The following is a 20,382-nucleotide window of genomic DNA, read 5'->3' on the forward strand; positions in this document are numbered from 1 at the left end:
TTTATCTGAATATCCAAAGGAAGATGTTTTAGATTCATAACATTGAAGCAGGAGGATCTGGGATATATACAGACGTGTTATGCGTTTTAGTATGCCTAAAAAAAACTTGAAACTGCACTTCATGAGGTGTAAATTGTTGAGCGGAAATATCTAAAGCACAAAGCACATACACTTTTGAAATACATTGAACAAAGTAGTGCAGTTAGTTTAAAAGAAAAAAGTGTAAGTTATAAAGAGGCAATATTACTCCCAGAATTAAGCATTTAAAGGAAATAAATTAACATCCCATGTTCCACTTTGCTTGGGTCCAGGTGGTCTACAAATATGAATACCATGTGTTTATTAAAGACTAAAAAGATGTTCCCTTCATACAGATTATCAATGGGAATGTAACCTTCCTGTAAGTCTTTTCCAATAAAAAAAAAAAAAAAATCATGTTCCAAAAACCTAAGAAACAAAAACTGATTCCCGGCACCCATGTATCAAAAACAATTTGTCTCTAGTGGTGTTAGAAAATGTAAGCTGAAATGTATCATCAGAAAATGGTGAGAGAGAACAAAAAGATCATGACAAATAGGGGATAAGGCATAATTTAAGTCTTGTAACCAGTCACCAGCTAAAAAACAGTGGAAGATGTCGATTGAGATGCAACTCAGAAAGATTAATCTAAAAGGGAACCCAAAGCAGACTGAGCCAATACAAAAATCTGGGAATCATGTTTCAAATTGATGTAATCCTCCAGAAATCTGGAATTCCAATCTGCAGTATTGTTAGACAATCTCAGGAGATATTCCACCTTGAGGTCAATGTAGTGATCTAGGCAAACTTGACAAAAAAACTTTGGCAAGATCTATGATGTTTTCTACTGGGTCCATTCCAGGGGATTAATTTATTGAACTGCTGAAAAGTTGTCCATCTTCAAAAGATTACAACAGTTCACACTGTCTCTCAGAAAAATCTTCAATGCGAAGAAGACTGCTAGAGGCTCCAGACAGTTTATGTGAAGACCAGATTCCTCTAATGACCATTTCCCTTCCATGGACAATAAATAACAATGACCTCCAAAATCAAGATGAGTTGTATCGGTTTGATGATAAAATTGGAAAGGAAACCAAAAATCCCCTTCTTGTTCTAGGTTTGAACATGATTGAGATACCCAAGAAGTTCTACTCTGGCCTCGAGATTCAGGGGAATTTCATCAGAGTAACCTAAACCACTAACCTAAACCACTTCACAGATGTTCAGTTGGAGCTGAAAAAAGGCCTGAATCTAGGAGGCCAAAAGACCAGCTAGATACAAGCTAATGCATTAAAAAATATCCTTCTGTAAGAGAAATCTGATGTTCTTCCTGATGGTCTTCACTTCTTGATTCCATAAACTGAGGGTTACGAATATGGAGTCAACTGCAAAACCTAGAAATTCTATAGCTTGAGTAGGTTTGAGAACTGTCTTTTGGCAATTGACAATAAGGCCCACATTTTATAAAAAGGGCAATGTCCAGGACATGTACGTGAATTTAAAAGAATTGTTGGAACATGATAAGTATATCAATTAAATAAATAATTACCCGCACTCTTCTGCTTAGAAGATTGCAGTTTTCAGCAATGTGGTAAAATGCCATGTGGCTTTAGAAAAACTGAAACAAAGGCCAATAATTTCCAACTTTTTACCTTTTCAAAAAAATTGGAGATAGCGTCAATGCAAAACATGAGTAGGAGTTAAATATATGTGTTTTAGATTAATCTTTATCATTCAATCATGGGAAGAAGATGTTCAAGGAGAAAGTTAATTGCCTCCATTTTGTTTTAAACACTTCGAGCAATGAAGACTGTGCTGTACCTACAAAAGGAAATACATTATTGATCAATTTACTTTTTAAAATCCTCAGCAAATAATAGCCCAGGAGATGCAATGTCCTGTTTAGATGCAGAGAGCTCAGACAACTGGACTTGCATTTTCATGGCGATGGATTTGCATCTCTCATTATAGGTAGCTGGAGGCATATAACTCTTTGAGTCTAACCCACAGAGTGCCAATATCAGCATACTTTCAGTCTTAAAAACATTCGTAGAAATGTCAAACATTTTTGTGAGAGCACCTAGGACATTGAGCAATTTGTCCTGGCATAATTAAAACAGTGATTCAATCCTTTAGGAGGATCTTTAACTCGTTTATAAAGAAACTGAACCAATTTCGGGTCCACTACAGGAATAAAACAAATTTTATTTGGTATGCATGACTTTGTGCATTCATCTCTTAATTTGTTTCTAGTCAGTATATCTAATGGTTTCTTTAACCATGTTTTGATGTATTTGGAAACATAGGGCATCGGAGTCCACTAAGGGAATCTGGAATGTTTTATTTGATCTGGATTGAATAGAGACTTACCCTTAATATTCAACACATTACTGTCTTTACTTTCAAATTAGTGTTGAAGTCAGCAAAATAACTGACCTTTTCTGTAGAGTCAGACAAAGAAAAATAATCTACTTCCTCAGAGGATGAATTGCCAAAAGTCAAACAGAAGGATTTTGATTTGCTTTTTCATGCTCTTGTATTTTCTCCTCACGGGCAAATGGTCATTTGGGTGTTAATTCACACATTAAACTTTATCACACATCAATTTTGTGTGAAGAATACTTAAACACATACTTTTCTTGTTCCTTACTAAAAAGTTACTGCCTGGAGTGTTTTTCTAAAGGTACTGGGACCATCAAGGGGTTTCTGTTTGTGCCTGGCCTTCCCAGAATGAGAGATAAATGTAGCTCTTCAGCAAATCAAAAAAAAATCTAAAGGAGTGACAGATCCAGGAAGGAATCGAGTTGGAATTGGCTAAGGTTGATGTCGTATATCTAGAAAAATACTCCTACATAGAGAACATGGCATTAAAAAAAAAAAAAAAAAAAAAAAAGACTCCTGCATAGAGGACACCGTTTGATTTATAGAGGCATCAAAGCTACTTTTCAAATAGTCCTCTAACATTAGATGCTAAAAGTACAGCAGAGTCCATCAATGTTTTTTTATTTATTTATCTTTACACAATGAGAAAAAAGAAATTAAACTAGTCAAGAAAATATATGTTCACCCAATATAGCTATGGAAATCAAATACAATAATTATTATGACAAACATATAGTTAATGGAAAATTGGAGCTAAAAATCTGTTTGCAACTTTTAAAACCAGCGAATTGCAAGATATCTGACTGAATGGGAAGTGAAAATCCTGTCAGAGAAAGCTGGAAGGCTTGTGGGTGAAAAAAAAAAAAAAACCTGCCAGATCAGAATCTCATAAGTGCAAGATTAATGTGGCGGTTTGTGATATGTAGATAAAACACAGTATAATGATGTAAGGGGAAAGAATGGGTAGGAATGAAACTGTCTGGTGACACCATCAAGAAGCAGACAAAGTAAAATAGAGAGGCATTTTGTTTAGTAGTACCTATCTGGACTTGGATCCACAAAGAAAGAAGATTTGATTGTAGCTTATTTAGGATGGACTGTACTATGATTGGTTAATCTTTATTCATTGTTTTTACCTCGTCATGCATTTAAACCTGATATTCAATAGTTTCATTGCTGCTGTTATAAAATGTTAAAGTAATAAAAAAATACAAGTAAATACATAATAGGAGCCTCATGTTCTGTAATGTTCCATTATCATTTATATCTAAATCAATATGTTGTTTCTGAACATTGTGCATGTCCCCTGTTAATGTCAATGATGTTTTATGGCTGAAAATGGCATTTCAGAGACAAGTTTACAACAAACCGAATCTGCTTTCTCACATCTCATATACAGTAATTTACACTATAGGCAATAGGATGCTAACAACATCAACAGCACATTATTTGACATTTCAAAATTTCAATTTTCTTTAATCACAAGGTATTGGGATTTTTATTTGTGGTCACTACTCAGTAGATGAAATCCACAAGAAGAATGTCATAGGGACTTCTATATATACACATCAATTAGTAACCTTGACACGGGTCTCAAGATGTGTGTGGAAGCAGCAGAGACAGCCATTGTAACCAGCATTGTGCAAGCTAGTGGCAAAGCCAGTGTAAGTGTACCTGTAGTGGATGGATCCCATGATCTCCTTTGCTGCCACCTTTACGAGACTATCACAATCAGATGACATTTTCTGTTACTTATAGCTGAACTAAGACAGGACAATCTATATATTATAACGTCACACACAGATATCCACACGTTCAGTAAAATACTTCCTGTATGTATTTTACAAACCCTTTTCTAACGAGTAATTATTGTAAAAATGTTGTCATTGTGCCTTTAGTGAAAATATACATTAATCTTGATGATTTAATCATGTGGACTGCAAAGACCACTGCATTACCAAATATTATTTTATAATAAGAGAATTAACTAGAATATACAGTTGCAAGAAAAAGTATGTGAACCCTTTGGAATTATATGGATTTCTGCACAAATTGGTCATAAAATGTGATCTGATCATCATCTAAGTCACAACAATAGACAATCACAGTCTGCTTAAACTAATAACACACAAAGAATGAAATGTTGCCATGTTTATATTGAACAGACCATGTAAACATTCACAGTGCAGGTGGAAAAAGTATGTGAACCCCTAGACTAATGGCATCTCCAAGAGCTAATTGGAGTGAGATGTTAGCCAACTGGAGTCCAATCAATGCGATGAGATTGGAGGTGTTGGTTACAGCTGCCCTGCCCTATAAAAAACGCACTTCAGTTCTGGGTTTGCTTTTCACAAGAAGCATTGCCTGGTGTGAATGATGCCTCGCACAAAAGAGCTCTCAGAAGACCTACGATTAAGAATTGTTGACTTGCATAAAGCTGGAAAGGTTTATAAAAGCATCTTTTTTTGATGTTCATCAGTCCACGGTAAGACAAATTGTCTATGAATGGAGAAAGTTAAGCACTGCTGCTACTCTCCCTAGGCGTGACCGTCCTGTAAAGATGACTGCAAGAGCACAGCGTAGACTGCTCAATGAGGTAAAGAAGAATCATAGAGTGTCAGCTAAAGACTTACAAAAGTCACTGGCAAATGCTAACATCCCTGTTAGCGAATCTACAATACCTAAAACACTAAACAAGAATGGATTTCATGGGAGGATACCACAGAGGAAGCCACTGCTGTCCAAACAAAACATTGCTGCACGTTTACAGTTTGCACAAGAGCACCTGGATGTTCCACGGCAGTACTGGCAAAATAGTCTGTGGACAAATGAAACCAATGTTGAGTTGTTTGGAAGAAACACACAACACTATGTGTGGCAAAAAAGAGGCACATCACACCAACATCAAAACCTCATCCCAACTGTGAAGTATGGTGGTGGGGTCATCATGGTTTGGGGCTGCTTTGCTGCATTAGGGCCTGGACGGATTGCTATCATCGAAGGAAAAATTAATTACCAAGTTTATCAAGACATTTTGCAGGAAAACTTAAGGCCATCTGTCTACCAGCTGAAGCTCAACAGAAGATGGGTGTTGCAACAGGACAATGACCCAAAGCATACCCAACAACAGAATGGCTTGAACAGAAGAAAATACGCCTTCTGAAGTGGCCCAGTCAGAGTCCTGACCTCAACCCGAATGAGATGCTGTGGCATGACCTCAATTTAACTCTAGCACATCAAGCTCACCCACTATCTCTAATGATGTTCTCCACATTGCAGAACATTGTTGGAGAGTGTTTAGCACCACAACTGACTTCCTATGTTACAAATACATGTAATCTCACAGCTAGTGATTTTGCAAGTCACTTTACTGAGAAGATCAGCCAAACTAGGAATTCAATCTCCCCTCTTTACTCCTCCCCTCCACTACTCGGCTTCCATTCTGTGCTTTCTTCCACTTTTAATTCCTTCCCCCTCCCCCCCCCCCCCCATCTCTGACCTAGAGGTCTCTAAACTTCTTCTTTCCTCATGTCGCACCACATGCAATCTTGATCTCCTTGCACTTTGTCCAATATATTTCCCTTAGTCTGTCCCAATCCCTAATGTATATTTCCAACCTCTTTGTCTACTGGCCTCACCCCTCTGTCAGTCCCTGCATTGGCTTCCTGTAAGATATAGGGCTCAATACACAATTCTGGTTCTTTCTTTCAAATCTCTGCACAATGCTACTCCCACCTACCTATCCTCCCTGTTACACTGATACAAGTATGTCCCGTTTAGACCCCTACGTTCTGCCAACGACCTACGTCTCTCCTCTGTTCATGCTCCCATCTCTGATGCTCGCCTTCAAGACTTCTCTAGGACTGCACCAGGCCTGTGGAACTCCCTTCCCTTTTCCGTTAGATGCTCACCCAGTCTCTACTCCTTCAAAAAATATCATTAAAAACCCCTTTCCTCCACACCAACGGTACACGACAAGACTCCCCACTATCCCCGCTCCTTTTCACACTCACACTGGAGCCCCAGTTACAGGCAATCAGGACTGAACAACAAATACAGGGAGTTGAGATACCACACAAATCGCAACAGAGGCCTTCACGTACTTAGGGATTCAACTCATGTTGTGAATCCAAATAATGATCTTTGTTATATTCAGAGGAAGTCCAAATTGTTGTTACAAGTGCACTTGGAGAAGCGAGAATTAGACACCAGACACCTGTTGGTATTCAAAATAAGCCTCTGACGTTTTATTCATCAGCTGGGTTTTATACATTAAAAAGTAAGTGCTTACGTGCAAATACTCTTAGAACAGTAATCGCAAGGGAGTACAGATAAGACATAGGGATGAGCATCATGTACACATAACAAATAAGTTTCAAGGTAAGAGAGAACAAAAAGATTAGAGTAGAGACATCTTAGGTGGGGGCTCTCTGCTCCCGGAACTTAGACATATATGGTCTTAAGTGTTGTTCAAGCATCAAGCATTTCCTAATTCCAAGTTAGCCAATTTTAATATAGGATATCATTATATGACACCTATAAGCTTGAGCCTTGGAATCAAGATAAATTCTATCACACTCACAGCAGACCCCACACAACTATACCACCAGAATTACACGCCACTGTTGAGCACAATTATAGAGGATCTAGAAAAGTAGACGGATAAACCCATCTACTGGCTAGGCCGATTACACACCATAAAAATAAATGTCCTGCCCAGATGGTTGTTTCTCTTCCAAGCCCTACCAGTAAGAGTCACCAGGGGAGACCTCACCAACATACAAAAGGCCATAGACACATTTATTTGGCAGAAAAAACACCCAAGACTATCCCGCAGCCTATTATACATCCCCAACAATAGGGGTGGATTGGGCTTACCGGTCACTGTTCTCACTGTGATAACCAGATGGCCAAACTTGGTCACGAGTGTTTCTATCCCAATTCGACAGACTGGCTTGTCTGCAGCACTGGGGGCTGGACTGCGTCTATTGCTGTACTTCACCTGAGACAGATCAGTAATCAGCTGGGTATATAAGCACTGCCTCGACCTGGGAACCTTATCAAGTCTTTGATCCTGTTGTGTGTGTTCAATTCCTGTCTCTTGAACGTTTACTCCATATTCACCCCAGCTTCTGTCTTCATTTAACTTGATCTCTGGCATCCCTTTACTTTGGCTATCCCCTAACTATCCTGCTGTTTGTGTCCTTGTTGGTACTGCATTGGAATCACATTTCCTGCACAGCCCCCCATGCACAGATTCACAGTCCAGGTGGCTTCTTATCTGGTCACCTTGGACTGTGTCTATCTGCAAGGGTGAGCAAACATATCTGCACTACAGACTCCCATCTCAGGTAAGAACCCTGACACTACCCAACCTACACAAGTACTACTTAGTGGCGCAATTGATCCAAATTGTCCACTGACCTCCCCCCCCCCCTAGATAAAAGTCAATAGGTAGAAATAGAGTCATTACTAACAGGGGCAGACATCCCCCAATTCTACATTTCCCAAACAACATCAAACTTTCCTACGGACTACCTGTCCAGCTATACTAATCTCAATCCAAATATGGGACCAGACAGCACCAAAATACGCATTAGGGGGCTTCCTATCGCCAATGACCCTGGTACTCAGAGACAGACAAGTCCCTCCAGGAATAAGAGCAAAAGACTTTAGGGGACTGGAACACACAGGACTGCAACAATTTATACACCTCTATGTGGATATTGACATTGTCACATATGAACACCTACAAATATTAGCACCGTTAACACAAGATTACTTCCGCTACAAGGTCAGGGACCTTGTTAGCACCAAGGAGGTCAGATAAGCAGCATAGACACCAATGACTTTCTTTGAAAACCAATGTTTCGAAGAAACCTCACAAACCAAGTGGATCATTCTCTTATACCAGCATTTCTGCACGAAAGCAGGGGAGGGGGGACAATTAAAGCACACTGACTTATGGTAAGCCGACCTGGGGGAGGAATTGAAGGGGACCAATTGGTGAGACATATGGGAAGCAGGCGCGCAAACATCCATATGTGTCACGATACAGGAGCAATCCTATAAGACATTGTTTAGATAGTACATGACATCTATCAAACAGTGTCACATGAAACTGAGCACTACAGACTCATGTTGGCGTTTATGTGGACAGAGAGGGAGCTATATCCACATGTGGTGGCAGTGCCCCATGGTTGGGGAATTCTGACAGAGGGTGGTGGACCTGAGCTCAAACATCATCCAAAGGCGGATGACCCAAGACCCCTGGGCATGCCTGCTATCCAAACCAACCGATGGTCTCCATAGACACGAACAGAAGCTGCTCAACATAATCTACCTGGAAGCACACAGAGCCCTAGCTCAACACTGGGCAATACAGACTATTGACAATTTTTTTACAAATTGGGACCTGCAATTGGAAGGAATTGCAATCTCTGTTGGCTTCACTAAATTTTACTATAAGAAATATTCCGCAAGGTAGAGCCTTTATTTCAAGACTCCTCTGCCTTCTTCCAAAATTGTCCAATGACTTTTGCTGTATTTCCCTGGATTCCCCGGGTATGGCTAACCTACTAATGTGGCGTAACGTCTTGTTACAGTGGAATGGGAGAAGTATGTTTCTACTATGTTTCACTGTCTATCCATTATCCTGTCATTTGGACAGATGCTGCAGCATCCACAGGTTTTGCCGCCATATTTGGCAACAAATGGCTCTGGAGTGGTTGGTCAGAGGAGGTACAGGTTATCAAAAGGTTCTCACGCACCTCAGCCTTATTCGAGGTATAGGAAACAACAAAGTGGAAACCACATTCAATAAGCATACAATATATAATATACAACCTGGAAATATAACCAGAGTAGAAATATTCTATGTAAGAATATGGTGGAATCTAAAATTATAAAAAATACAAATCATAGCATAACACCGTAATATCTTAGTGAAATTGTGATGTTGGTAATAAACTCACAAACAAAAGGTGAAAATCAGGCCTCTCACCCCCTTGGGGTATATAAAGTATAAAACTTGATAGTAGATCCAAATATATGAGATCCAAATAGGTGTATGTCTTCAAAGAAATGGATAAAGAAAACCATACCTGGTGAAGTATGTAGGAAATCTACAAAATAAATTTATTGATTGCACTTACAATTATTATTATTATTATTATTCGAGGTATACCCTTTTGTAGCAGCAGCCGTAGTGTGGGGTCAGTCATGGGCAGGTAGCTCGGTACGCTGCTACTCCGACAACCTAGCTACCTGCCACATTATAAACAAGGGGCTTTCCTCCTGAGATTCATGAGGAGCCTGACCTGGTTGGCAGCCTGTAAATCAATTTTATTTGGAATGTTGTCATGTTCCCAGGGTTTTCAATACTGCAGCTGACAAATTGTCTTGCTTTAACTTCCAGGTCTTCAGAGACACGGCCTCACCAACAGTCACTGCAGCCCCATCATTTCAGGAACTAGTCATGGATTAGAAGAGTTATCAAGGCATAGTCTTATCTTGTCTAGCTTGACCCTTTCGGATAACACACGGCTGTCTTACAATAGAGCTTTCTCACTGTATAATTTTTTTTATGTTAGAACATAACCTTGTTCAGTTTTTTAATATCTCAACTCTGGTAGCTTTCGCATCCTTTTGCCAGCTCAGACTCAAATTATCACACAACACTATTAAGTTGTATTTAACCTGCATTCAGCACCACATGTATACGTTATTTCCTGACAACCCTAGTTTTTTGTCTTCATACCCCATTAAGAGCATACTAAAAGGCATACACAAAGCCAGTAACACTCCTAAGGTTACCCATACACAAACAGATATTTAAGGATATGTCCGACTTATTAGATACAACCCCTTTCCAACATGCCACAAATTCAGTAATCAAAACAGCCATCTACTTTGCCTATTATGGCTTTCTTAGGTCATGCAAATTTACTATACATTGTAACAGAAATTCACGAGACTGCCTTAAGTGTTCTTATCCAATCAAACAGCAAGATTACTATGTCTTATCCTTACCCATTACAAAAACAAGCCAGCTTGGTAATGTAGTTCAAATAACTTATTATCCTACTCTAAATAAATGGTGCCCGGTTTAGGTTCTGGATACATATGTCCAAACATTACCACCCCAGTCAGATATCCCTCTCCTGGTCTTCCACAAGGCCATCCTGACCACAACTAAGTTTATGCAGTACGTGTGAGTATTAGTGACTAGACTAGGTTTGAATGCCAGTAATTTTTCTGGACAGCCTTTTTCTGGAAGCCTCTACGGCTTCTAGTCATAATATTCCAGTACATGTCATCAAGTCTTTGGGGCTTTGGAAGTAATCTGCTTTTTCTCTGTACATACCTCAATCTGTGCTACAAATGAGGTCAGCTTTTGTTAAACTGTCACCTTGAGGTATATTCCTTGTATTATGTTTCATGTATTGAATAAATATTTTTTGGCAAGACACTATTTTTGCCCACTTTATTACCGGCCTACTGCATACGTCCGTTTCGGCACACTTCAACTGACTTGTTCATATTTACATGGTACATCAAAACACTGTACACACTAACATTACAAAAATTGCACCGAACAAAAATGTGAAGGCTTTGCCTGGAGTTGTGTGAGGGGCATGTGGAACCTACATAAGGGACTCCCCCCTTACCTGCATCACCGTGGAAACCTGACGCTCAGCATGCCCCACTCGCCACTCCCTTAAAGGGACACCCAGACCACTTCTGCTCATCCCACTACTCTTAACCCTGCAAGTATAATTATTGCAGTTTTTTTATAAACTGCAATAATTACCTTGCAGGGTTAACTCCACCTCTAGTGGCTGTCTAATAACTGATTGTTTTCCTGGCACTGGAGATTCCCTTTAACTATTTTTCTCAAATAGAGTGGGCCCACTTTATTACCGGCCCACCGCATTCGTCAGTTTTGGCACACTTCAACCAACTTGTTCATATATACATGGTACATCAAAACACTGTACACACTAACATTAGAATAACATTACAATAATTGCACCAAACACAAAATATATATATATATATATATATATATATATATATATATATATATATATATATATATATACACACACACACATACACATATTTTGTTTCACTTTTTTTTTTATTATTTGTATGTATGGATATATATTTCCGGGCCATATCCATGGCAGCACAACAATGTGTAGCTCCTCCTATCCCTAATTAGACAGGAACTCATAATTAAAAGAAGGTTATACAAGTCCCTTCCACTCGTTCCTCCCTCAGTCTGTCCTATCCCTAGGACATATTTGGTCGTTTCGGACTAAGAGAATTTAGTTTTTGGCTTACCTAAGGGCAGATACCCTCAGCATCATGGGAGTTCAGCCTCTCTCCCTTGGGAAGTCTTCAGTACACGGCCCTCCGCAAAGGTGACCCCCTGAAGAAACTCCTTTAATGACCAGGGGTTATAACTTGCAGTGACTCATGGGATAACAAGATTACAACCTGGCCAATGAATTGCAATGGAGGATTAGAGGATTGCAAACATACATACACCAGTGTGTGTGTGTGTGTGTGTGTGTGTATATATATATATATAAAAAAAAAAAAAATAATAATCTTGCACTCCACCTGATCCGTAGTCCAATGCCCGGTGCTTGTCAGCCAAAATACAACGGAAGATTCAAAGATAGCACTCCAGGGACTTGATAAAATGTAACTTTTATTTTACTCACTAAAACATCAAAGGTGTCAACGTTTCAGCTTGATCCCCTCAAGCTTTCGTCAGGACATACTGTGCAGACAAATAAACCCACATATATACCATACAGATAACGATAACTCACCACACTTGTGAAGCCTCTGACTCCATGGTCATCACCATGGTGACATATATCAACAATAATAAAAGTGCAACCATACACATAGATCGTGCAATTAAAAAATATTCAATTAGACTATTTTACGCTAGGGGAATCAATTACTTAAACATTAGTCACACTGGCAGCATTGAATAGTAACTACTGCAATGAATATCCTTCATAATGTATAAACTGGACTCATAGAAAGCAGGGCTGAAAACCAACAGGAATACTAGAGACTCTGAGAAAGTTCAGACAAAACTAATCGAAAAACATTCAATTAAACTATTTTACGCTAGGGGAATCAATTACTTAAACATTAGTCACACTGGCAGCATTGAATAGTAACTACTGCAATGAATATCCTTCATAATGTATAAACTGGACTCATAGAAAGCAGGGCTGAAAACCAACAGGAATACTAGAGACTCTGAGAAAGTTCAGACAAAACTAATCGAAAAACATATTTAAACATCATTATAAGGGCATATGTCCCACTGGAATTCACTCCACAGAAGATTGCTAGGATAGGGGTAGATCGCCTAACTGATTCCAAAATAGACTTCACAATTAAACTCACTGGAGATTGGCCAGTTACTAGATAATAATAACTACTAATGATCTCAAAATTGATCACAATGGCCACATAGAACGGTAACTGATGCACTATATTCGATTTCTTAGTATATACAACGGACTCCAACAAAGCCAATACGAGATAACAAGATAATCTAACAAAAGGGTGACACACCAATGCATGAGCACCTGTATCACCAGAGTTAACAAAATCAAAGTTGTTTAAGATAGGGGTGGATCACCTAAGTGGTTCCAAATAGACTACCCAATTAAACTAATACTGACTAGTGTAGTTACTAGAAATAAACTAGATACTCCTAATATGAAATACTAAACAGAGCTGCAACTGTCTCATATAGTAAAAACCCATACATTTCAAACCTCTGTATCATCATCATAATGAGTTACAATTCTGAAGCACATGGAAACTATTAAGATTTTTCAAAGTAATGAAGGTCCTGTGCCAGTGCCACTATGGACAAAAGGGAGGATTGCCTATCCCCCAGGGTGGGCATCCACATCCCGCCCCATATTCGTGACATATTCCAGGATCAACATAGTTATGAGAGAAAACATGGTTATGAGAGAAACATAGGTATGTATGCCTATCCCACAGGGTGGGCATCACATACCCCATCTCCAAAAAAGATTAATTGGATAGCACAGAAAATGAAAAATTATAAAAATGCAGTCAAGGTATATTTCTCATTCAGACCCTCAGGGTATACTGTTCTCAGAGTTCTGATCCAATATAGTTCACGTTGTAGTAACATTTTCTTGCGGTCCCCTCCCCTCCTGGGTGGAGGTACATGGTCGATTGCCATGAGTTTCAGAGTCGGTAGAGTGTGGCCTCTCTCCAAGAAATGTTTGGCCACCGGTAAGTCTGATTTCTGATCCCTATACGCCACTCGTATGTTGGATCTATGATTGCGAATACGTTCGCGCAAGGGCAGGTCCGTCTTGCCAATATAAGTAAGTCCACAGGGACAAGTAAGCCTGTATATTACATAATCAGTGGTGCAGGTTAGCCGATGCCTAATGATGTACTTTTTTCCTGTATGAGGATGAGCAAAGAATTTTCCCGATAACATGTGTCCGCAAGTGACACAACCTAAGCACTTATAACAGCCCAGATTTATAGAGCCTTGTTTCTGCTCGTAACAGTGTATAGGATCTGTCTTAACTAACAAGTCTTTCAGATTTCGATTTCTCCTATAACACATCATAGGTGATTGGCGAAATGGTTCTGGTAAAGAAGTGTCGTTCCTCAAAATTCTCCAATTTCTATCAATCATCCGTTTGAATTTTGGAGATGCTGTAGTGTAAGTGGTTGGAAAAACCAGTCTCCTTGTTGATACAGTGTTTGACTCGACTTGTGTTGAGTAGCACCTATCTAAGGCTTTATGGAGTGTCTGTTCACTGTAACCCCGTTGGTGAAACTTATCCCACATTAGTTTCAATTGTTCCTCCGCTTTACTGGGATCTGAGTTGTTCCTCATCACCCTCAAAAATTGTGAATATGGTAAGGATTGTTTGAGGGCATTGGGATGGAAACTATTCGCCTGAAGTAAAGTGTTGCGGTCCGTAGTCTTGGAGTAGAGTGTATATGCCAACTTGGTACCTTCTCTAATGATCCGTACATCCAGAAAATCCACTGAAAGCGGGTCTGCTGTCATAGTGAGTTCTACATTCGGTGTACAAGAATTGATATATTGGACCATAGATTCTGCAGTGCTGTTGTCTCCCTTGATGATCATGAAAATGTCATCGATGTAGCGACCGTATAGTAAAATAATATCTTTAAATGGCTCCAATATATATTGAGTTTCAAATTCAAACATGAATCCATTCGCATACATTGGAGCCATGGCCGCTCCCATAGATGTTCCTGCTGACTGCCTGAACCAATCAAATTCAAAACGAAAATAGTTCTGAGTCAGAACCAATTCCAGAATTTGCATAACGTATTCGATTGGGGGGCCCCTGTATTTGTCTGAAGATGAAAGAATCCGTTCCATGGCTTGGACTCCCCCTGAGTGGGGTATGATAGTGTATAAGCTCTTCACATCACACGTAACTAGTGATGTCAGCCCAACTGGTAAGGAAATCTTGGAAATCATATCAATGAAACTTGGAGTATCCTTGATGTATGTTGAAAGGTTTTGAATCGTTTCCTTAAATAGGAAATCCAGCCATTTAGCCAGTGGTTCTAGGATACCTCCCACCGCCGACACAATTGGTCTCCCAGGAGGGTCCTGAAGGTTCTTATGCACCTTGGGGAGTGTATAGATTACTGGGGTCCTCGGGTTTGGTTGAGGCGCCATTCTACTGAAGGGTCTGGAACAGAATTTTATCGATCAGGACCTCTGGGAATTTTTACATCAACCAAACCCGAGGACCCCAATAATCTATACACTCCCCAAGGTGCATAAGAACCTTCAGGACCCTCCTGGGAGACCAATTGTGTCGGCGGTGGGAGGTATCCTAGAACCACTGGCTAAATGGCTGGATTTCCTATTTAAGGAAACGATTCAAAACCTTTCAACATACATCAAGGATACTCCAAGTTTCATTGATATGATTTCCAAGATTTCCTTACCAGTTGGGCTGACATCACTAGTTACGTGTGATGTGAAGAGCTTATACACTATCATACCCCACTCAGGGGGAGTCCAAGCCATGGAACGGATTCTTTCATCTTCAGACAAATACAGGGGCCCCCCAATCGAATACGTTATGCAAATTCTGGAATTGGTTCTGACTCAGAACTATTTTCGTTTTGAATTTGATTGGTTCAGGCAGTCAGCAGGAACATCTATGGGAGCGGCCATGGCTCCAATGTATGCGAATGGATTCATGTTTGAATTTGAAACTCAATATATATTGGAGCCATTTAAAGATATTATTTTACTATACGGTCGCTACATCGATGACATGTTCATGATCATCAAGGGAGACAACAGCACTGCAGAATCTATGGTCCAATATATCAATTCTTGTACACCGAATGTAGAACTCACTATGACAGCAGACCCGCTTTCAGTGGATTTTCTGGATGTACGGATCATTAGAGAAGGTACCAAGTTGGCATATACACTCTACTCCAAGACTACGGACCGCAACACTTTACTTCAGGCGAATAGTTTCCATCCCAATGCCCTCAAACAATCCTTACCATATTCACAATTTTTGAGGGTGATGAGGAACAACTCAGATCCCAGTAAAGCGGAGGAACAATTGAAACTAATGTGGGATAAGTTTCACCAACGGGGTTACAGTGAACAGACACTCCATAAAGCCTTAGATAGGTGCTACTCAACACAAGTCGAGTCAAACACTGTATCAACAAGGAGACTGGTTTTTCCAACCACTTACACTACAGCATCTCCAAAATTCAAACGGATGATTGATAGAAATTGGAGAATTTTGAGGAACGACACTTCTTTACCAGAACCATTTCGCCAATCACCTATGATGTGTTATAGGAGAAATCGAAATCTGAAAGACTTGTTAGTTAAGACAGATCCTATACACTGTTACGAGCAGAAACAAGGCTCTATAAATCTGGGCTGTTATAAGTGCTTAGGTTGTGTCACTTGCGGACACATGTTATCGGGAAAATTCTTTGCTCATCCTCATACAGGAAAAAAGTACATCATTAGGCATCGGCTAACCTGCACCACTGATTATGTAATATACAGGCTTACTTGTCCCTGTGGACTTACTTATATTGGCAAGACGGACCTGCCCTTGCGCGAACGTATTCGCAATCATAGATCCAACATACGAGTGGCGTATAGGGATCAGAAATCAGACTTACCGGTGGCCAAACATTTCTTGGAGAGAGGCCACACTCTACCGACTCTGAAACTCATGGCAATCGACCATGTACCTCCACCCAGGAGGGGAGGGGACCGCAAGAAAATGTTACTACAACGTGAACTATATTGGATCAGAACTCTGAGAACAGTATACCCTGAGGGTCTGAATGAGAAATATACCTTGACTGCATTTTTATAATTTTTCATTTTCTGTGCTATCCAATTAATCTTTTTTGGAGATGGGGTATGTGATGCCCACCCTGTGGGATAGGCATACATACCTATGTTTCTCTCATAACCATGTTTTCTCTCATAACTATGTTGATCCTGGAATATGTCACGAATATGGGGCGGGATGTGGATGCCCACCCTGGGGGATAGGCAATCCTCCCTTTTGTCCATAGTGGCACTGGCACAGGACCTTCATTACTTTGAAAAATCTTAATAGTTTCCATGTGCTTCAGAATTGTAACTCATTATGATGATGATACAGAGGTTTGAAATGTATGGGTTTTTACTATATGAGACAGTTGCAGCTCTGTTTAGTATTTCATATTAGGAGTATCTAGTTTATTTCTAGTAACTACACTAGTCAGTATTAGTTTAATTGGGTAGTCTATTTGGAACCACTTAGGTGATCCACCCCTATCTTAAACAACTTTGATTTTGTTAACTCTGGTGATACAGGTGCTCATGCATTGGTGTGTCACCCTTTTGTTAGATTATCTTGTTATCTCGTATTGGCTTTGTTGGAGTCCGTTGTATATACTAAGAAATCGAATATAGTGCATCAGTTACCGTTCTATGTGGCCATTGTGATCAATTTTGAGATCATTAGTAGTTATTATTATCTAGTAACTGGCCAATCTCCAGTGAGTTTAATTGTGAAGTCTATTTTGGAATCAGTTAGGCGATCTACCCCTATCCTAGCAATCTTCTGTGGAGTGAATTCCAGTGGGACATATGCCCTTATAATGATGTTTAAATATGTTTTTCGATTAGTTTTGTCTGAACTTTCTCAGAGTCTCTAGTATTCCTGTTGGTTTTCAGCCCTGCTTTCTATGAGTCCAGTTTATACATTATGAAGGATATTCATTGCAGTAGTTACTATTCAATGCTGCCAGTGTGACTAATGTTTAAGTAATTGATTCCCCTAGCGTAAAATAGTTTAATTGAATGTTTTTCGATTAGTTTTGTCTGAACTTTCTCAGAGTCTCTAGTATTCCTGTTGGTTTTCAGCCCTGCTTTCTATGAGTCCAGTTTATACATTATGAAGGATATTCATTGCAGTAGTTACTATTCAATGCTGCCAGTGTGACTAATGTTTAAGTAATTGATTCCCCTAGCGTAAAATAGTCTAATTGAATATTTTTTAATTGCACGATCTATGTGTATGGTTGCACTTTTATTATTGTTGATATATGTCACCATGGTGATGACCATGGAGTCAGAGGCTTCACAAGTGTGGTGAGTTATCGTTATCTGTATGGTATATATGTGGGTTTATTTGTCTGCACAGTATGTCCTGACGAAAGCTTGAGGGGATCAAGCTGAAACGTTGACACCTTTGATGTTTTAGTGAGTAAAATAAAAGTTACATTTTATCAAGTCCCTGGAGTGCTATCTTTGAATCTTCCGTTATATATATATATATATATATATATATATATATATATATATATATATATATATATATATATAGCAAAATACAGTTGGAATGAAATTACACATATATAATTTTATATATCAACATTTTATTATAATTATTTTTAATTGTTGGATAATATCAATATGATGGATTCCATTACACCAATAATTTTGAATGTATTGTTTATGACCAATGTTTTTCTTTTTATTTGCTTTCTATGATGTACCATGATAATGTTAAGCTGCCTTAGGGTGATGGGATTTTCTTTTTGACACACTCACTTTGATTACTTCACACAACAGTTGCATTTAGTATTATTTGGCACACTTTCATTCACTCACACCTCTCCCACACCCATAGGCGTGCGCACGGGGTGTGCCAGGTGTGCCTGGGCACACCCTAATCCCCGCGGCACGCCTATGTATTGAGACCGGCAGGGGAGATCTCGGGATCTCCCCTGTCGGCTCATGCAGAGCCGGCAATATCCGAGCGCCGGCTCTGCTCTAAGCCTCCCTCCCCACCGACCCACAGGCAGGGAGGGAGGCAGGAGAGGACCCGGGGAGCTCTTGCCAGCAGCTCCGCCGGGTCCTCTCGCGGGATTCTGAGCGTTGCCGCGGTTACCGCACACATCACCCTTACACATACACACTAACAGCACCCTTACACACACATCACCCTTACACACACACACACACACACACTAACAGCACCCTCACATATACACACTAACAGCACCCTTACACACACATCACCCTTACACACACACACAAACACACACACTAACAGCACACTCACATATACACACAGCACCCTTACACACACATACAGCGCCCTTACACACACATACAGCGCCCTTACACACACAGCGCCCTCACACACACATCACCCTCACATATACACACTAAAAGCACCCTTACACACGCATACAGCGCCCTTACACACACACACACAGCGCCCTCACACACACAGCGCCTTCACACACACACAGCGCCCTCACACACACACACAGCGCTCCTTAAACACACAGCACCCTTACACACACAGCGTCTACACACACACACACACACACAGCAGTATATATATATATATATATATATATATATATATATGCGACGTGTGTTTTTGTGCTTTAGGGTGCACACCCTTATACAATAGGCTGCGCACACCTATGCCCACACCTTTTAGGCAGATAGAGACATCTCTTAGGAAACAGTTATACTATAGACGAGTCCTCCATTTGTTATATATTTCTTTTAGTTCATCAGGGTTTGCAAACACTTCTAGCATTGTAACTATTGTATACACATTACCTAGTTACTGAGCTCCATGGAGGTCGGTGTCCCATGTCCTGCATGAGCACTTCCAGGTTGGGTCACATGGAGGGTCATCATGAAGATTGGTAAGTGACTATATATTGTGTCTTTGCACAGTGTACTAATTGATCTTGAGAAAGACCCACTTGGGGTCGAAATGTTAATCGGGACTTTGTGCATGTTTTCTTGAAGTGATTAAAAATTAAAACACAGTGATTGAAAAAGCTGTGGAGTACACCCTATTTTTTGAATATGTGTGTATATATATATATATATATATATATATATATATATATATATATATATATATATATATATACAAATTCGAAATCTGGCACTCTACCTTGCTTGTTTTTCTCTTCAAAAAAATGCCTTGGTGCTGCAGAGCGTTGTTATATAGAAAATGAAGAATCAGAGCACTCCAAAGGGCTTAGTGAAAAAATACTTTATCTGTGTGGAAAGATCGACGTTTCGACCCGCAGGTCTTTATCAAGATAACATAACATGCAAACAAGTGTTCTTAAATAACAATGGTAATTAACAAGAAATTACTTACCCCAGTGCGACCGTGGTGCCCCATCACCATGTGTAGCCGTTGTGTAATGATTAAGCTGTGGCCAGTGGCGTGCGTGGCCCAGTGATGACGTAAGCGGTGTGTGTCCAATGAGAATAGTGAAAAGGTATCATGTGTGTGTGGTGACTATCATTACGGGCGCATGCGTGAACACGTATGGCGCGGAGAGACGCGCCGTGATGACGTAGAT

The sequence above is a fragment of the Pelobates fuscus genome, chromosome 4, assembly GCF_036172605.1.
Source record: "Pelobates fuscus isolate aPelFus1 chromosome 4, aPelFus1.pri, whole genome shotgun sequence".
Taxonomy (NCBI): Eukaryota; Metazoa; Chordata; class Amphibia; order Anura; family Pelobatidae; genus Pelobates; species Pelobates fuscus.